Source organism: Oncorhynchus clarkii, chromosome 31 (assembly GCF_045791955.1).
Source record: "Oncorhynchus clarkii lewisi isolate Uvic-CL-2024 chromosome 31, UVic_Ocla_1.0, whole genome shotgun sequence".
Classification (NCBI taxonomy): domain Eukaryota; kingdom Metazoa; phylum Chordata; class Actinopteri; order Salmoniformes; family Salmonidae; genus Oncorhynchus; species Oncorhynchus clarkii.
In genome coordinates this window covers 41,753,893-41,774,112 of record NC_092177.1, presented here as the reverse complement: position 1 = coordinate 41,774,112, position 20,220 = coordinate 41,753,893, and positions in this window count along the sequence as shown.

Sequence of the window (20,220 nt, the reverse complement as noted above, 5' to 3'; positions counted from 1 at the left end):
TGTCATTTTTTGTTGTTGAATATAGTAATACTAATGGACCAAAATACCCCCAAAATCTAAAAATTGATTAGTACATGCAAAAAGGTCATTTTAGCCTGTGGTAGGTACCTGGCCTTAAATCAAAATGACAGTACCTTTGAGATTGTGATGTTGTGTATCAGACTATTCAGACTATCTAGAAATACGATTAGACCTGGCAGGCACTTACTGAATGTTTATGGAATATAAATTACTTTACAAAGAGACAGACTTCAGGTTAGTTCCATACATGTTAGAAATCAGTCCCTGTGCCCACATCTAAAACAACCTTGCAGAATATTTGTTTAAATAATGTATTGAAGAGGACACAGTTGTCATGACGTTGGCCTGGGGGTAGGTTTATGACAGTCATAAATACCTCTTCCCCCCCTACTGATGTGACATTTGAAAATCCCTTGGCTAACATAGAGATTCTGGGAACATCAGAAGGTTGGGGGAAATTAACTATATTCTGGTAATCTGACCAATTGAACATATGCGGTGGTACTTAATGAATATGATGTCAGTTTGGTTGTCATCTGAGACATTCTCATCAATGACAGGATGACATAAACTCTACAGTGGAAAGTCTGCACATTGTAGTTATCGGAATTGTTGCTCAATTTAAATGTTTGAATATAAAATTATTGGTGAAGAAATTAAATGTAATTGTAGCTTCCAAATGAGATATTTGGGTTTGGGCTCTGCTCAATTAGAGACATGGGTTATAAAACTTTTCAGACACACCCTTCTCGCTCCACAACATAAAGCCTTGACGAAAATGTAACCTCCTGTTCCAAGTACGTGAGGTCTGCAGACTCTTTGTTAAAAGGACTAACATGTCAACTACAGAACTAAGCCAACCTCAGCGTGAGCTTTGGTTGCGAATGGTATGAACTTTGAACTCTTATTTACTACAGAAGTGACGTAATTTGTAATCAAGGTATAATTCATTCTGTGTATATGTAATTCTGTGTGATTAGTTAGGTATTTAGTAAATAAATAATTAAACCCAATTTTGTAATGCTGATTCAACTTGTTAGTTCGTGAAGATAACCAATAATTTACAACTTTTAGATGAGACTGAATTAAGGTGACAATTAATGTTGACTGCTATTGATGTAAAATATTACTAGGTCTTTAAGAGTTTATTCGGAAGATAAATATTATTTTGTGGTGCCCCGACTTTCTAGTTAATTACATTTACATGATGAGCTCAATCAGGTAATATTAATTACGGAAAAAGGATTTTATAGACTAGCATGTCATATCACTTAATCCGGCACAGCCAAAAGACACAACACAGAATGTATTGTCAGTGAAAAGGACATGATCTTTGATTTCAAAAGTGGGATGCCGATATTGAATGATAGTAGCCTCTCCCCTTTTGATGATTTATTAAATGCAAAATTGTTTTGCAAACAAAAATGATTTGTTAACACAATGAAATCTGTGGGTGAAAGCTGGAGATTTATCATTTAACATGACAAACAACATTATTCATTTTATCTTGTAGCTCACTGACCAACTGTCAATGAGGACGTTACAAGACAAAGTGCACTTTTGGAACTAAACTGCACAAAATGCTGGTTCCAGAAGACATAGGCTATTCAGAATCCATGTGTGCTCTGTCTCAATTCACAATCCAATAAGTGACATATTTCATCCTTTTTATATGTGCTTTTTGACTGATTGGATCTCAATGTCAGCCTGCCATTACGGCGACATTACTTTTATAAGCCACTGTTATAAGTGACCATTAATATTTCATTTCCTGTTGAAAGGTTGCTCTCCACTGACATCTGAATCACTGTGGGACATAGAGAAGGGAACTCGGTGAGAATATTAAGCAACTGATTGGTGTGGTCACAGAGAGCCCCGGTCACCAGATGCATGTGTCCACTGGTGGCAGCGGTGGGATCCGGTCGTTGGTGGACAGACGGTGCGGATTGCGTGGCACAGTCCCACTCTGCTGTCTGCCACTCAAAGCTGTCTTTGTTTCTATTCGTCACGGTCGGCGGACTGCTGACGCTGGGATTTTGACGGCAGTGGTCTGGTCCCCTGGTCTTCTGGTGCCTGGGCCTCACAGCATTCATTGTCCCTACGCAACTTCAACATAACCTTTTCTCACAATGCATAGCCATTCACTAGGCATGTCCACTGCATCTTCTTTGTTAGGTGGGCTGCGTACCTATGGCTCGAATGCCCCTTAACCCACACCTCCATAATGCACCTGGGGTTCAAGGTTTCACTGAGGTTGAAAAATGCATATAGCCGAGGACTTAACAGGAGCACATTCTTTCTTGTTCTATCGATTGTTTGTATAGAACCCTGCTATTTAAATGTGCCCAACTGTGCAATACATGCATAATAAGTCACACTTTGTGAAGGTCGGAGTGTTCATGTTGTACTTCTTTGTGTTTGTAGTTACTGAAGGTGTACTCGTGGGCATTGAATGGAGGCTGATGGAGAATAGAGAAATTTCTGTTTTTGTTGTTGCAGTTTAAGAGGCACCCACCTGCCTGCATTCACTAAAGTATCCTAGACCTTGAAGAGGTCATTTAAACCCACCACCATCTTGTAACAGCTCTGTGGATTATGTGGAGCCTGTTGCCATGGAGTGGAGGGGAAAGAGTCAGTGGTGTGTCTGTGGAGAGGAGAGATGTGATTATGTGTATTTGTTTGAATTCATAGTATGTCTTGTGTGTTTGCTCACATATGTATGGTATGTGTGTACCGTACTGTGTGTTGTGTGTGCTGTCTGTATCTGTGTGGAGCCAGAGCCATCGGAGCACAGGAACATCTGCACACAGTGGCACAGGCCTTCTGCCTTTACACAGGGCTTCTGCCGAGCAGCGCTTCGTGGCCTATCTAGCTGTGACCTCTCACAGGCTCCCAGGGAGTGCTTCCTCTTAAAAGCCAGCTTTGCCTTCTTTTCTTTTCTCTCCCAGCCAAATATTCCACTGTCCTCCTGTTCACCTGATAAGTATTTTTTTGTTGTCAAGCCAATTGTGTGGTGTTAAGAGTGCATGGAGAGTGGTTGGAGTGGTTGTCGGATTATGCCAAATGTCAAGCTGAAACCTGTTTTGTTTTATTTTGGGGGATTGTCTTGGATTGTTTGACTAATCATTGGTCATTGTAGCGTGTGATAGGACATTTTGTTGTCTTAATGATAAGCTACTCTATTTTTTACCAGAACTGTTGTTTCTCATTGAAATGACACATTCCACTCTGGAAAGATGTTCCTCTTCTGCATCCACTCATCCGTCCTCTAACAGATACACATATTTGATTAATTCTCTATAAAACTTCTGTATCAAAAACTTTGTGTCTAGTGCTTAGAAGGCCAGCATTCCGGAGTCGCCTCTTCACTGTTGACATTGAGACTGGTGTTTTGCAGGGACTATTTAATGAAGCTGCCAGTTGAGGACTTGTGAGGCATCTGTTTCTCAAACTAGACACTCTAATGTACTTATCCTCTTGCTCAGTTGTGCACCGGGGTCTCTTACTCCTCTTTCAATTCTGGTTAGAGACAATTTGCACTAGTCTAAAGAAGGCCAGTTTTATTGCTTCTTTAATCAGAACAACAGTTTTCAGCTGTGCTAACATAATTGCAAAAGGGTTTTCTAATGATCAATTAACCTTTTCAAATTATAAACTTGGATTAGCTAACACAACATGCCATTGGAACACAGGAGTGATGGTTGCTGATAATGGGCCTCTGTACGCCTATGTAGATATTCCATAAAAACATCAGCCGTTTCCAGCTACGATAGTCATTTACAACATTAACAATGTCTACACTGTATTTCTGATCAATTTGATGTTATTTTAATGGCCAAAAAAAACGTGTTTTTCTTTTAAAAAACAAGGACATTTCTAAGTGACCCAAACTTTTGAACGGTAGTGTACAATGTAAACGTAATATGTGTGTGTGCGAGCGTGCCAAGTATCACCTTGATGTTCTTCACAGGGCCACATTAAAAGGATTGGCTGAGAGCAGCAACATGATCTCACAAGATTGACCTGCACCTAAGCATTCCAAGAGGATGTCAATCATTGCCAATAGAAGACTATAGTAGGGTCTTGTTGCTTTTAATGGAATTGCCATAATAAGAACACACTGATTTGTGTTCCTCTGATCATTTTTGCATCGGTTTCAGATGTTGGATGAATCAAGGTCATTTTCATGATTGATTGCCTGTGTTCATGTCAGTGTGGGTGTTGATTGCTGTATGATTAATCGTCTGTGAAGGCTTTACTGCACCATACAGTAGACATGGGTTTTAATGATCCAAATCAATATGATGAATAAGACTTCATACTTAAATGAGACTTGAAATTGAGCTGATGGATAGGCCTCTATTTTGACAGCTGTTTTGTGTTTTTAATTGACGTGGGGTGAACCAAATAGTTTCATCAAGAGACTTGACTAAGTATTGAGTAGCTACAACATTAAAGTGAACACATTCACTTGCGAAATCCATCAATGAATGAAAATAAATTGAACATACATTGAATGACTATTATTTATCATGGGGGTGGAGGAGGGTAATGTTTGAAAATACATTGCTCATATACTGCTGGTGAGTAATGGAGCTTTTGCAATTCGTAAACCTTGAGTGAGAACAAAACAAAATTGCATCAGTGGTTGAGAGGCAATCACAACATTTCCGAGAGCCAGGGTTAGGCCTACCTTTTTTTTAGAGGGGGAAGAAAATGTCTCCGTAATATCTCTTACACCAGGAGGTTTGTGTTGGAAAAGCATTTGTAAGATGTTGAAATGAGTGAAAGTGTCATTTTTCTCATTATAGTGAGAGGGGGTAAGATGCACTGGGACTCCCACACATGTAATGTACCAATCAAACAGACCTTGAGGATAAGGTGGAGAGCCGGGATGATCACCGATGAGAGAGAGGAAATTACTAATGAGGCTCTGTGTATTCACCCCTCCCACTGGGCACAGACATCATTTCGACGTCTAGTTTTGATTTACTAGTCAACTCACGTGAAATCAACAAAAAACCTCACGTCATTGGATTTAGGTTAAAAGTTTAAAAAAGACTCCAGTGCATTCGGAAAGTATTCAGACCCCTTGACACTTTCCACATTTTGTTACGTTACAGCCTTATTCTAAAATTGGTTACTTCGTTTTTTACCCCCTCGTCAATCTACACACAGTACCCAATAATGACAAAAAAAATAAATATTTTTTTTTACATTTGCAAAAGTTTTAAAAAATTACAAATATCCAGTGTTGGAAAAAGCACCCAATTGTCATAATTGAGTAAAAGTAAAGATACATTAATAGAAAATCACTGAAGTAAAAGTGAGTCACCCAGTAAAATACTACTTTAGTAAAAGGCAAAAAGTATTTGGTTTTAAATATACATAAGTATCAAAAGTAAAAGTATAAGTAATTTCAAATTCCTTATATTAAGCAAACCAGACGGCGGAATTTTCTTTTTTTTCTTTTTATTTACGGATAGCCAGGGGCACACTTCAACACTCAGACATAATTTACAAATGAAGCATTTGTGTTTAGTGAGTCCGACAGATCAGAAGCAGTAGAGATTACCAGGGATGTTCTCTTAATAAGTGTGTGAATTTGACCATTTTCCTGTCCAGCTAAGGGAAAATGTATGGAATAAAAAGTACATTATTTTCTTTAGGAATGTGGTGAAGTAAAACTTGTCAAAAAATAAATAAATGGAAAAGTACAGATAAATAAAAAAGTTGTAAGTATTACTTTAAAGTATTTTTACTCAGTACTTTTGGCAACGATTACAGAATCGAGTCTTCTTCGGTATGACGCTAAAAGCTTGGTACACCTGTAATTGGGGAGTTTCTCCCATTCTTCTATGCAGATCCTCTCAAGTTCTGTAAGTTTGGATGCGGAGTGTCACTGCACAGCTATTTTCAGGTTTCTTCAGACATGTTCGAACGGGTTCAAGTCCGGGATCTGGCTGGGCCACTCAAGGACATTCAGAAACTTGTCCCAATGCCACTCATGTATTGTCTTGGCTGTGTGCTTAGGGTTGTTGTCCTGTTGGAAGGTGAACCTTTGCCCCAGTCTGAGGTCCTGAATGCTCTGGAGCAGGTTTTCATCAAGGATCTCTCTGTACTTTGCTCTGTTCATCTTTCCCTCAATCCTGATTAGTCTCCCAGTTCCTGCACCTGAAAAACATCCCCACAGCATGATGCTGCCACCATTCATACTTGATGCTTGGAATTCAGGTCAAAGGGTTCAATCTTGGTTTCATCAGACCAGAGAATTGTGTTTCTCATGCTCTGAGAGTCCTTTAGGTGCCTTTTGGCAAACTCCAAGCGGGTTGTCATGTGCTTTTTAATGAGAAATGGCTTCCGTCTGGCCACTACAATTAAGGCCTGATTGGTGGAGTGCTGCAGAGATGGTTGTCCTTCTGGAAGGTTCTCCCATCTCCACAGAGGGACTCTAGAGCTCTGTCAGAGTGACCATCGGGTTCTTGGTTACCTCCCTGACCAAGGCTCTTCTCTCCCGATTGTTCAGTTTGGACAGGCGGACAGTTCTAGGAAGAGTCTTGGTGGTTCCAAACTTCTTTCATTTAAGAATGATGGAGGCCACTGTTTTCTTGGGGACCTTCAATGCTGCAGACTTTTTTTGGTACATTTTCTGTGCCACGACACAATCTTGTCTCGGAGCTGTACTGACATTTCCTTCGACCTCATGGCTGGATTTTTCTCTGACATGCACTATCAACTGTGGGACCTTACAAGTGTGTGTCTTTCCAAATCATGTCCAGTCAATTGAATTTACCACAGGTGGACGCCAATCAAGTTGTAGAAACATCTCAAGGATTATCAATGGAAACAGGATGCACCTGAGCTGAATTTTGAGTCTGAAAGCAAAGGGTCTGAAAACTGTAAATAAGGTATTTCTGTGTTTTATGTTTTATAAATTTGCAAAAAAATCTAAAAACCTGTTTTCGCATTGTCATTATGGGGTATTATGTGTAGATTGATGAATCAATGTGTTTATTTAATCCACTTTAGAATAAGGCTGTAACATAACAAAATGTGGAAAAAGTCAAGGGGTCTGAATACTTTCCGAATGCACTGTAAATTCCCCTACGTTGCTGACTTTTTGCAAATCCAATCAGTTTTCCACTTTGACTCAACGTCATTACATAGATTTTGTTGTTGTTGTTGAAATGGCATGAAAACAACATTGATTCAACCAGTTTGCCTTGTACAGCCCCAGAAATACACAGCCCCACTCCAACCTCCTGTATACTGTGTATACCTTCTATTGAAGACAGTGGTCGAGTTAGAATACCCATACTAGCGTACTGCATACTAAATCTGCATACTATGTAGTCATTGTACTCATCAGCAATGGCGGGGCCAAGTGAGGGTGGATTTTTCCAAATTCAAAGCAGATTATCACATTTTTCCTACTGTATACCGTAGCCCACTATTTAAAAAGGACTGAAGCCAAAAAATATAATTTGGTTCCATTTCAACATATTTATTAGTGAAACCAAAGCGCTCTATATACATTTAATTCAATATAGCCTATCAAATAGCCTAGTACACACACTAAAACTCTTCAAATCTTCAAATCAAAAGGCTAAATGTATTCAGTCGGGAGCATCGCATAATTCAGAAATGCTGGACAGCAACAAACTAAACTAAAGCACTGATCATTGGGAACGAGATCAGAATAACTGCTAAGGCTAGATCCATAAATTAAATCGGTAGCCTAATCTACAAGAAAAATACAATCCATATGTTCAAATCAGAAGGCCTGATTAACATGACATCAATAACGCAGCCATCCTGAGTCCCCAGTGCCGACGACTTAGCCTACATGTAAACACCACTGCAGAAACTTCGATATTCATCATCTTCCCAATTAAGTAGCCTAGTTTTGTTGTTTGGCTACTTGAAGAGAACTTGGGCCTATCACTCACAGCCCACAATTGTGTCACAGTATAACTTTAGTCTGTCCCCTCACCCATACCCGGGCTCGAACCAGGGACCCTCTGCACACATCAACAACTGACACCCACAAAGCATCGTTACCCATCGCTCCACAAAGCCAGGGCCCTTGCAGAGCAAGGGGAACCACTACTTCAAGATCTCAGAGCAAGTGACGCCACCGATTGAAACGCTATTAGCGCGCACCACGGCTAACAAGCTAGTCATTTCACATCAGTTACACTCACCCCCCTTTTGACCTCCTCTTTTTCCACAGCAACCAGTGATCCGGGTCAACAGCATCAATGTAACAGTATAACTTTAGTCCGTCCACTCGCCCATACCCGGGCTCGAACCAGGGACCCTCTGCACACATCAACAACTGACACCCACGTTACCCATCGCTCCACAAAAGCCACAACCCTCACTCTGCAAGGGGAACCACTACTTCAAGGTCTCAGAGCAAGTGACGTCATCCATTGAAGCGCTATTAGCGCGCACCACCACTAACTAGCTAGCCATTTCACATCGGTTACAATTGCATTGTGGAAAAGTGTTCATCGAATTCTACTAGATGAAGAGTCAATATTAGTATAACATCCTGGCATTTAAACCATACCCGATTTAGAGAATGCACATACAATAAATCTTTCTATTTTCACATACTGAGAACGACCAATTAAGTTGTTTCACGTTATTGGTTGATTTCGGTAGCACATCCACAAATCTGATTATCAGCAGTTGTCAATGACATCTGGGTATTTAAAGTATACTCTATTTTCGAAATGTCACATACTATAAAACGTAATTTTTTTCTACATACTCAAACGGCTTACTATTTAGGATGCAAGTATGGGTATTTGGACAAGCGCACAGACATTGATACACAATAATACACTTGGTCATGCTGTAAGAATTGACTCACAGATGTCGACAATAAATGTTTCACAAACATTTACACACAATGCACGCACACACACACAGACATAGTTAGAGACACATCCTGTCACACATATTCACATACACTGTCACACAGTGACACATTCCCAAACACCCACACGCACATGGACATATTTAAACATGTTCTCAAGCACACCTGTCAACTAGAACTGTTTGATGGGTTGCCATCGATGACTCACAGGCATCGAACTCGTTTGATGTGCCTATCACCAGGGGAGCTGCATTCATGTGCCTGTCATCAGCCACAGTGAGGAAACACAACTAAGGTGAGCACTGGGTTAACACTGTGACAGTTAGCTCTGAAGTTAGCACTGAGCTAGCTCCGGGGTTAGTACTGAGACAGTAACCCCTTAGCTAGCACTGAGACAGGTGGCACTGAGGTTAGCACTGATGTTAACATTAGCACCGAGCTAGCACAGAGGTTAGGACTGAGTCTACTAGCACTGTTCAGCAAACAAAGATTATGATAACTAACCTTTTTATCTGTGTTAGCACTTAGACAGCACTGAAATTTGAGCTGTAGCACTTTGCAATTGTTTTTCAATGAAAATAAAAGTATAAATGTAATGTAATATTGTTATTATTATTATTATTATTATTGAGCTAACACAGGTTTGCACTGAGCTAGCACTGATGTTAGCATTGAGCTACCACTAAGGTTAGCACTGAGACCATTAGCACTGAGGCTAGTTAGTTCTGTGCTAGCTAGCCAGCGCCGCTGTGACACCTCTCCTTCGTCCTGCAGTTCGGGGAAAATGAATGAGGTGAGCAGGGAGTCAAACATGAGAGCCACACGCTGCTAGTAACGTAGCTACTGTACACGGAGAAACACAAAGAGTTCCACTCCTGGGTGATTGATGACTAGTAGGACATTAATACATCACCTCCTCCTGCCATAATTTGTCTGTGGCCTAATTCGGGGGCTCTATGTCTAGCAAGTGATGGGGTTCTTTCAAACGGCAGGCCTGACTAGAGCGATTGTACACGTCCTTTGGCACAGACACCTTCAATGTCATCTCTCCCATCTACATAACCAGGCAATTAAGCGAATAAGTGAAAATGGCACCCTGCCAATACAATTTTAATGAGCGCCATGTCGAGCTGAGAATTCCTTCAGCTGAGAGCTGATAATGGATGCCACCTTATTCATCGGTGATACGGGTAGTAAAAGTACTAAGTGCAGTTCAAATGAGAACTGACCACTCTGTAACGTCTGGCCAATGTGCAGCTATTGCTCACCAGCCTAATTGTCCAAGTTGGTGCCAATCTGGACCAAGTACTTTTTCTGCCATATTACTTTCGTAGACTTTTATTTCCAGATAATTTGATGATATATTTGATCAGTTTTGGTCAGTTTACCCTCCCTTTGGCCACACAAAACACCTTACAATATATAATAGGCCCTGTATACACTTTATATATTATGATTATGATTATTAGAATTGTTATTATTGAGGGTGGCAGATAGCCTATTGATCAGAGCGTTAGTAACAGAAAGGTTGCTGGTTCTAATAAAATAAAATCTGAGCCGACAAGATGAAAATCTGGCAATGTGCTCTTGAACATGGAACTTAAATGTAATTTTCTGGAGGGGTGCCGTACTACTGTGGCTGACCATGTACAACAACACATTTCACTGCATCTCTTTTTATGACATTTTTTATGACATTCTGTTTTGTCACTGCACTGACCTCAATCCCCCTGTCGTGGTAGGCCGGGGCTTTACGTTGTTTTTCCTTTGCTTCCTTGCGTCGGAAAAGGCTGCCATTGTATGTAAAGGATCCCTAATAGACCCCAGTGGGGTGTCATTCCTATTCTGCTCATGATGAAGACATTCTCTCTCTGCCCACTCTGCTCTCGGCTCGCTCTGCCTGTGGGCCTGTGAAATGTCTCAGTCTGCAGGGAGGGCCCCGTCGGAGTCCCACTGGAGGCACTTAGAGAACCTTTATGAATACGTGCTGAAAGTGCTTTTTCTCGGGGACAGATTATACGCCAGCTTGCCTCAAATGCCCTCCTTCACCCTCGCTGGCGTTCTTTTTTGCAACCTGGTTCAAGTCTGACTTAAGGGTATTTTCAGAGTCTTTTTGTTTTCTTCCACTAATGTAAGAGTATTTGCTTCTGCAGGTCCTGTACTACAAGTTTAAGGTGGTAATGTATGATGGTTGTACTGTACAGCAGACATGGGTTCAAATAGTGTTTGATTGAGCCTTGAGTGCCAGACCGGCGGGGTTTGCACTGTAGGGACTATTCCATTGGTTCAATTATGGCGGACGTACATGTCTCTGTGTACAGTCCAACAGTGAAAGTTTCAATGTCTCTGTTTCTTCCTTTTCCACTCATTGTCCCCCAGATTTCCAGACACGAAAAGGCATGTTAACTGTATGGAGAGAGCAAACAGCTAAAGTGCATTGTGTTGGTAAGTGCCACTCGGTATAAGTGCACCACTGAAAGGGAGAGAAATGCAACAGGTTTCTAGCTTCTCGGCTTTTAACACATTCTGTCCCCATTAAATAAAAATCACATACGTTTTAAAACCATGCACGCAAAACTGAGCGACGTCGAAATATTCACAATGCTCTCGGAGCAATGGCAGTCGAGTATTTCCCGAGTCCCGGCGGGGAACGAGGCATCATTTACTTGCAGCGTTTACACTAAACCAGATAACCATAACTAGTTAGAATATGCAATGTACGCCTGTGGCGATTTGTGTCCGTACATGAATGCATTTACTTGGATCATGATATGCCCATATGTTTTTTACTCCTTGAACCGTGCCTCCTGTTAATCAGGGACACATTTTTTAACTACAGGAGCCCACTCTCAATGTTCAAAATACATAAAATAGCATAATTTAGCCACAGAGGATGAATAGTTTCAAAAAAATAACCGTGGATTAAGTTTTAACACAAGCACACACAGGTAACTGCCAAAATATAGGAAACACCAACATAAAGGGTCTTAATAGGGTGTTGGGCCACCATGGGATCTAACACTGTTGAGGTTGTGTGGGTGGCATGGTGGACATGGTGGCTATAACATGGAGGAAGCTTAACGGAATGAGGGCGAGAGCTCTGCCAGTCTGGGGTTCATTAATCGTGGAAGGGCACGACTGTTTTGAGTTTTACCTGATGATATGTGCTGCAGGCCTGCCGGGGTCGGAGGAAAGCACTGGCGCTCATGAATCATGACTGCTTGAAATATGTGGCCCAAGCTGGTGGAGGGGACCATGGGAGGGGTGCCAACACCTGAGCCATACAGGTCCCTACTGCATAGCACCAGAGGTGGGTTAGAGGTTTGGCGGGCTACCCCGTCATCAATCAGGGGCCCATCCCGCCACAATTACACCAGGAAGTGATGGCCTCTGCTGGGTGCAAAGCTCATAGCATGTACCCCCTCCCGTCTGCCTCTACCCTCCATTTCCCAGAGTGGGATGTCTTTCCTCTCTCATTCTCACTCCCTCCATCATCAATCGTCTCGTCATGCCCTTCTCAAGAAAAAAATATAATCTTGGAAGTGGAGAGACATTTTTAGTTTTAATTTCCTGTAATTCTAAACATATTGCCATGGAGCTGAAATAAAATGTTGCAGTTTTAAAGCCACATTTTCTGCAATTCTATACATTTTGTCATGGAGCTGAGATAATAATTGCAGGTAATTTGCTTAAAAACATCTCAATTGTGTGTTCTTATATCAGAAGCTACTCCTTTTAGTTCAAGTATGTCCCGAACAACAGTTTGGGACCCACTGGTTTAGCAGACGCTCTTATCCAGAATGACTTACAGGAGCAATTAGGGTTAAGTGCTTTGCTCAAGAGCACAGACCGATTTTTCACCTTGTCAGCTCGTGGATTCGAACCAACGACCTTTCAGTTACTGGCCCAATGCTCTTAACCGCTAGGATACCTGCCACCAAATGTTCTTCTCCTTCACACTCATGTGATATCTCTATCATTCTTTCCTTCCACCTGAAAGAGAAATCCTTATTTTGCATGCCCAACACACAAACACGTACGCACACACACACACCCACACACCTCAACCCCCCGTTTCCTGAACTCCTCTGCCTCCTGAACTTCCCTTCCTGTGCTGGAGGGAGGAAGGGGTTTGTGTGTCGTCGTTGAACGTCGTGTGTGTGTGTGTGTAAGGGGATGTAGGGCATGCAGGAGTTTGGATATAAAGTAATGATTTCTCCTTCACACCTCCCTTGCTAATATGCACCGGCTGCCTGCCGCCTCACAGGGGGCTGTGTCTGGGGAGCCCTGCTATTTGTATTGAAGAATTACCCACAAGGACTCTGGGCCTGCTTTAATCCCACAGATACCGGTCAGAATATCAGCACGTGCCTGGTCGTGGCCGCCTGTCAATTAAATGTTATGATTGTAATGATAATTTCCTCTCTTGGAGAGAAGAACAAGCAGAGGACAGGGCTACTAGAATGGGGTTATTTGACCTCTCTGACGTCAAAAACTACTGACCGGTATCCCTTCTTTCTTTTCTTTCCAAAACACTTGAGCGTGCAGTCTCTGAATAACTTTCTCGTTATCTCTTTCAGAGCGATCTTCTTAACCCTAACCAGTCAGGCTTCAAGATGGCTCATTCAACTGAGACCACTCTCCTCTGTGTCACAGAGGCTCTCCACTGTTCCAAAGCTGACACTCTCTCCTCTGTTCTCACTCTCCTAGATCACTGGTTCTCAATCCTGGTCCTGGGGACCCAAAGGGGTGCAATTTTTTTGTTGTTGCCGTAGCTGATTGAAATGATCGACTCATCAACAGGCTTTGATGATTTGAATCAGGTGTGTAGTACTAGGGCAAAAACAAAAATGTGCACCCCTTTGGGTCCCCAGGACCAGGATTGAGAACCACTGTCCAAGATCGATCCCCTGCCTTTGACACAGTGAACCATTAGATTCTTCTCTCCACCCTCTCAGGGTTGGGCATCTTATGGCTGTGTTCTTAGGCAAAATTGTGATTGAGCCCACTCCCTTGGCTGAGAGGCAACCCCACATATGAATGGTCTCAGGATGCCTTACCGTTGGCATGACACAGGACTGATGGTAGCACTCACCTTGTCTACTCCGGACAAGATGTTTTTCCGGATGCCCCAAACAATCGGAAAGGGGATTCATCAGAGAAAATGAATTTACCCCAGTCCCCAGCAGTCCAATCCCTGTACCATTTGCAGAATACCAGTCTGTCCCTGATGTTTTTCCTGGAGAGAAGTGGCTTCTTTGCTGCCCTTCTTGACACCAGGCTATCCTCCAAAAGTCTTCGCCTCACTGTGCGTGCAGATGCACTCACACCTGCCTGCTGCCATTACTGAGCAAGCTCTGTAACGGTCCTGGCGCTTGCTAGACTTTCTTGGGCACCCTGGAGCCTTCTTCACAACAATTGAACTGCTCTCCTTGAAGTTCTTGATGATCCGATAAATGGTTGATCAGGATGCAATCTTACTGGCAACAATATCCTTGCCTGTGAAGCCCTTTTTGACAGCACGTGTTTCCTAGCAGGTAACCATGGTTGACAGAGGAAGAACAATGATTCCAATCACCATCCTCCTTTTGAAGCTTCCAGTCTGTTATTCAAACTCAATCAGCATGACAGAGTGATCTCCAGCCTTGTCCTTGTCAACACTCACACCTGTGTCAACAAGAGAATCACTGACATGATCCTGGTCACCTGGTCCTTTTGTGGCAGGGCTGAAATGCAGTGGAAATGTTTTTGGGGGATTCAGTTCATTTGCATGGCAAAGAGGGACTTTGCAATTAATTGCAATTCATCTGATCACTCTTCATAACATTCTGGAGTATATGCAAATTGACTATGGTACCGGCGTCAAGAGCTACAGACAAATAATCCTCGAGAGCCTTACGTTCGGGAGCCGACAGAGAGTATAGTCTACCCCGGGGGGGAGTGGTTCCCGGAAGGAGATCAATACTACAATCATACGACCGGTGTGGAGGAAGAGAGGTGGCCCTGGACCGACTGAACACCGTGCGCAGATCGTGATATTCCTCCGGCACCCCTGTCAAATCACCAGGCTCCTCCTGTGAAGAAGAGACAGAGGAAACAGGAGGGATAGCAGACATTAAACATTTCACATGACAAGAGACGTTCCAGGAGAGGATAGAATTACTAGACCAATTAATGGAAGGATTATGACAAACTAGCCAGGGATGGCCCAAAACAACAGGTGTAAAAGGTGAACGAAAAATCAAAAAAGAAATGGTTTCGCTATGATTACCAGAAACAGTGAGGGTTAAAGGTAGCGTCTCACGCTGAATCCTGGGGAGAGGACTACCATCCAGGGCGAACAAGGCCGTGGACTCCCTTAACTGTCTGAGAGGAATGTCATGTTCCCGAGCCCAGGTCTCGTCCATAAAACAGCCCTCCGCCCCAGAGTCTATTAAGGCACTGCAGGAAGCTGACGAACCGGTCCAGCGTAGATGGACCGACAAGGTAGTGCAGGATCTTGAAGGAGAGACAGGAGTAGTAGCGCTCACCAGTAGCCCTCCGCTTACTGATGAGCTCTGGCTTTTACTGGACATGAAGTGACAAAATGACCAGCAGAACCGCAATAGAGACAGAGGCGGTTGGTGATTCTCCGTTCCCTCTCCTTAGTCGAGATGCGGATACCTCCCAGCTGCATAGGCTCAGCTCCCGAGCCGGCAGAGGAAGATGGTAGTGATGCGGAGAGGGGGGCAACGGAGAACGCGAGCTCCTTTCCACGAGCTCGGTGACGCAGATCAACCCGTCGCTCAATGCGAATAGCGAGTTCAATCAGGGAATCCACGCTGGAAGGGACCTCCCGGGAGAGAATCTCATCCTTTACCTCTGCGCGGAGACCCTCCAGAAAACGAGCGAGCAAAGCCGGCTCGTTCCAGCCACTGGAGGCAGCAAGAGTGCGAAACTCAATAGAGTAGTCTGTTATGGATCGATTACCTTGACATAGGGAAGACAGGGCCCTGGAAGCCTCCTCCCCAAAAACAGATCGATCAAAAACCCGTATCATCTCCTCCTTAAAGTCCTGATACTGGTTAGTACACTCAGCCCTTGCCTCCCAGATTGCCGTGCCCCCATCATACAAACTGAGGCAGCAGACTTTGTGAGAATTAATATTTGTGTCATTCTCAAAACTTTTGGCCATGACAGTACAGTAGCAAGGCTTTAAAAGTAGCGAGGCTACATACAGACACAGGTTAGTCAGGCTGATTTAGGTAGCATGTACATGTAGATATGGTTAAAGTGACTTTGCATATATGATGAACAGAGAGTAGCAGTAGCTTAAAAGAGAGGTTGGCGGGTGGTGGGTGGTACACAATGCAGATAGCCTGGTTAGCCAATGTGCGGGAGCACTGGCTGGTCAGCCCAAATGAGGTAGTATTCACATGAATGTATAGTTAAAGTGACTTATGCATATATGATAAACAGAGAGTAGCAGCAGCGTAAAAAGAGGGGTTGGGGGGCACAGAATGCAAATAGTCCAGGTAGCCATTTGATTACCTGTTCAGGAGTCTTATGGCTTGGGGATAAAAACTGTTGAGAAGCCTTTTTGTCCTAGCCTTGGCACTCTGGTACCGCTTGCCATGCAGTAGTAGAGAGAACAGTCTATGACTGGGGTGGCTGGGGTCTTTGACAATTTTTAGGGCCTTCCTCTGACACCGCCTGGTGTAGAGGTCCTGGATGGCAGGCAGCTTAGCCCCAGTGATGTACTGGGCCGTACTCACTACCCTCTGTAGTGCATTGCGGTCAGAGGCCGAGCAGTTGCCGTACCAGGCAGTGATGCATTCGACGTTGCAGTTGTAGAACCTTTTGAGGATCTCAAGACCAATGCCAGATCTTTTCAGTTTCCTGAGGGAGAATAGGCTTTGTCGTGCCCTCTTCACAACTGTCTTGGTGTGTTTGGACCATTCTAGTTTGTTGTTGATGTGGACACCAAGGAACTTGAAGTTCTCAACCTGCTCCACTATAGCCCCGTTGATGAGAATCACTCCGCTCCTCTAAACACTCCACTGGATTCCAGTCGAAGCTTGCATCATCTTCAACTGCCCCTCCTTCCCTTCGGGCTATGCTCAAACCCTACACCCCAACCAGAGTACTCCGTTCCGCCACCTCTGGTCTTCTGGCCCTCCCACCCCTGCAAGAGGGCAGCTCCCACTCAGACTAGTCAAAGCCCTTCTCTGTCCTGGCACTCCAATTGTGGAACAAGCCTCCCCCTAAAGTCAGGACAGTGGAGTCCCTGCCCATCTTCCAAAAATGTCTGAAACCCTACTTCTTGAAGAGTATCTTAAATAAATCCCCCAAATTTAAAAAAAAAGGCACTTATCTTTTCCTACTAGCACTGCCTTTGCTGATAAATACTTTGTTGAGGGAAAATGTACTTGATACGATTGTGTTGTTGTCTCCTAGCTATATTATCTTAAGATGACTGCAGTAATTGTAAGTTGCTCTGTATAAGAGCATCTGCTAAATTACTAAAATAATAATAATAATTGCACTTCGGTCTGATGCGCCTTCCTCCCTCTGAACCCCTCAATACAGCGGCTGTTTCTTTGTGTGCTCTATGCAGCTGCTCTGACTTCTTCACAGGCACACATGTGTCCGCCACAACTGCCCTCCACTCCTCCAACCCCCTATCACTCTCACTCTCTCTTTCCACCTCTCCTCCCCTATATTTGGATGGCTGTTAGTACACTGCAGGGACACCACCATTTAACCCTTCGCCAGGCCTCACAGCAGCATCCACCTGTACATATGATATACTTTTTATTGGGATGAAATCCTGCTATCTGTTATCCTTAGCCGTATCTACCAGCTGTTGGTTTCCGATTAGTTATTTTTTCCTTTCGATCATTGAAGGCAATCCAGCTGTCATAAAACAGTGCAAGGAGTTGGCCAGGAAATCAAATGTAGGGAAGAAGGAATGTGTGGTGTGTTGTTGTTGGAATAGCATTGTCATTTCTTTACCCAAATGTTGAGCTAATTTACATCACAGCTGTGTCTGACAAGACCATTACAATGGAGCGAGTCATCAATGTCAGCACAGAGACCTGTTATATTTCCCTGGAAAGACTTGTGTTTAATAACAATGTCCATTTTACTTCACAAGCACTTTCTCGTTGAATCAGGCGGCGAATGATGCAGGTACAGATTTATTCATGATATCTGAAGATCCCATGATACCTACTTCAAAAGCGCTCTTCAAAACCACAGCCGCTCCAAAACCACAACAAGGTTATTTGCACTTAAATAAATGCAGTGTTGTGACTTTGTCCCCCCACTCCCTCCTTTATTTGTAACACACACCAGTAGGAAATTAGATAATTACCCTCTCCCTCTACCCAAACTAACACTTACCCAGGCTGGAATGACACAGGTGGGCACTGTTCCCGCCTCACCTTGGCATTGCAGGTGTGGCATCTACCGTGGGCCCCCACTGTAATACAGCGGCAAACAGTGTGTAAATATCACTTGAACCTGTGCCACACCGCCATGCCATAGTGGCACGGACCTGGGCTAAGAGGCTTTACCAAAGCTGCAATCTACCAGCCTCCCAGGTGCTATGGGTTGCCCTCTCTACCATTCTCACTGTGGAGATTGGTCACGGGCCTCACTATTTTCAATAGGGGGGGGGGGGTGCAGCACTCTCAGCACCCCTACTTCCTGCAGCTATGTCCCCTGGGCCCTCCTGAAAGACTTGAATGCCATCCTGATGTCTTTGACAAATACAATATTGAGGGAAACAAAGATAGAAGTTCTGTGCAGAGGTGGAAATTCTGGGTGGAGAGAGAGCCTGAGTTGTTTTTACTGGGGCCAGAGTAATATGGGGCCTGTCAATATACTGCTTCTGGTTTTAGCAGCTACTGTATGGAATGGTAAGAGAAAGTAAGAAGGTAGGGGAGTAGAGAAGAGAGGAAAGAAGAAGAACAGACAAGAATAGACAAGAAAACACAAAGAAATAGGATCTAGTGAAGCTAGGCACAGTGCCCATGGTAACCAAGCTGTGAATGATTTGACAGTGAGCTGCTGCTCAGGCTGGGGATGGCGGGGAGAGAGGTCGAATGAATACCCATGGTGGGGTGTGGCTAGCTTTGATACAGGGGCTCAAGTGTGGCTTGCTTTGATACAGGGCCTCAGATCTTGAAGCTCAGACTCATCTCCCTCCAGTCATCAAAAACAATTCTCCTGTAGAGCAAGAGAACCATAACAGATCCCCAGGACTGGACTGGACATACATGCCCATATTTTTTCTTCTCCCTCTAACTCCCTTTCACTCTCTCTTTCTTAATTTCTCTATCTCTGCCTTTCCCTCCCCATCCCTCCTTTCTCTCTCTCTGCCACTCCTCCTCCTTTCTCTTTCTCTCTTTTTATTTCTCTCTTATCTCAGTGCAGATTGCTTGTGGGCTTCTTTCTCACTCTTTGTGGAGAGATGCTTGTAAATACCATTGAGAGGTTTCGTCTCTCGTGGGCCCTCGTTTTTGCCTTGTGTGTATTATACATTATTTTTTGAGGAAGATAAAGACCCGTGTGTTGTGCATGAGAAGCACAAATAAAAGACAAGGTCTTCTGCTCAGGGATTTACAAATCAAATCAAAGTTTATTTGTTGCATATACAGGTTAGCAGATGTTAAAGCAGGTGCTGCAAGAAGCTTACGTTTCTAGCTCCAGCAGTGAGTGCACTAAATGTTTAAGAGTACCATACTAATATACAAATACCCCCCCCCCCCCAAAAAAAAAGAAACAGGAGATTAAGACATATCAGAACGGGCAATATCAGAAGGAGCAATGCCAGAGTCACACAAGGTGACACAAGGTAAAGATGACATAAGGTACAGGTTCTTCTTCTTGCTTTTTCTCTTTTCGTCTGACCACATTTTTTATTAATTTTGCAATTTTCTCCTTCCGGAAGACGAGGCACAATACACACAGTCTGTGGCCTGCCCTCAAGAACAACACAAAAAAACATAGAACAAAGGCACATAAACACAAAGTATTGAATCACTCGCAACCTCCCATCCCATTCCCCCAACCACACCCATCCAACTTCTCCATCCACCCACCACTATTCCTTCACCCTCACCACTTATCCCCCCCAAACATCCAAAGTTGAGCAAGCTTTATAATATTTTGGTGAGTGCTTATATATAAAACTTATATAAAAAGTTTGGGGTCACTTAGAAATGCCCTTGTTTTTGAAAGAAAAGCAATTTTTTTTTGTAAAAAAAACAACACAAAATTGATCAGAAATACAGTGTAGACATTGCTACCATTGTTGCTGGAAACGG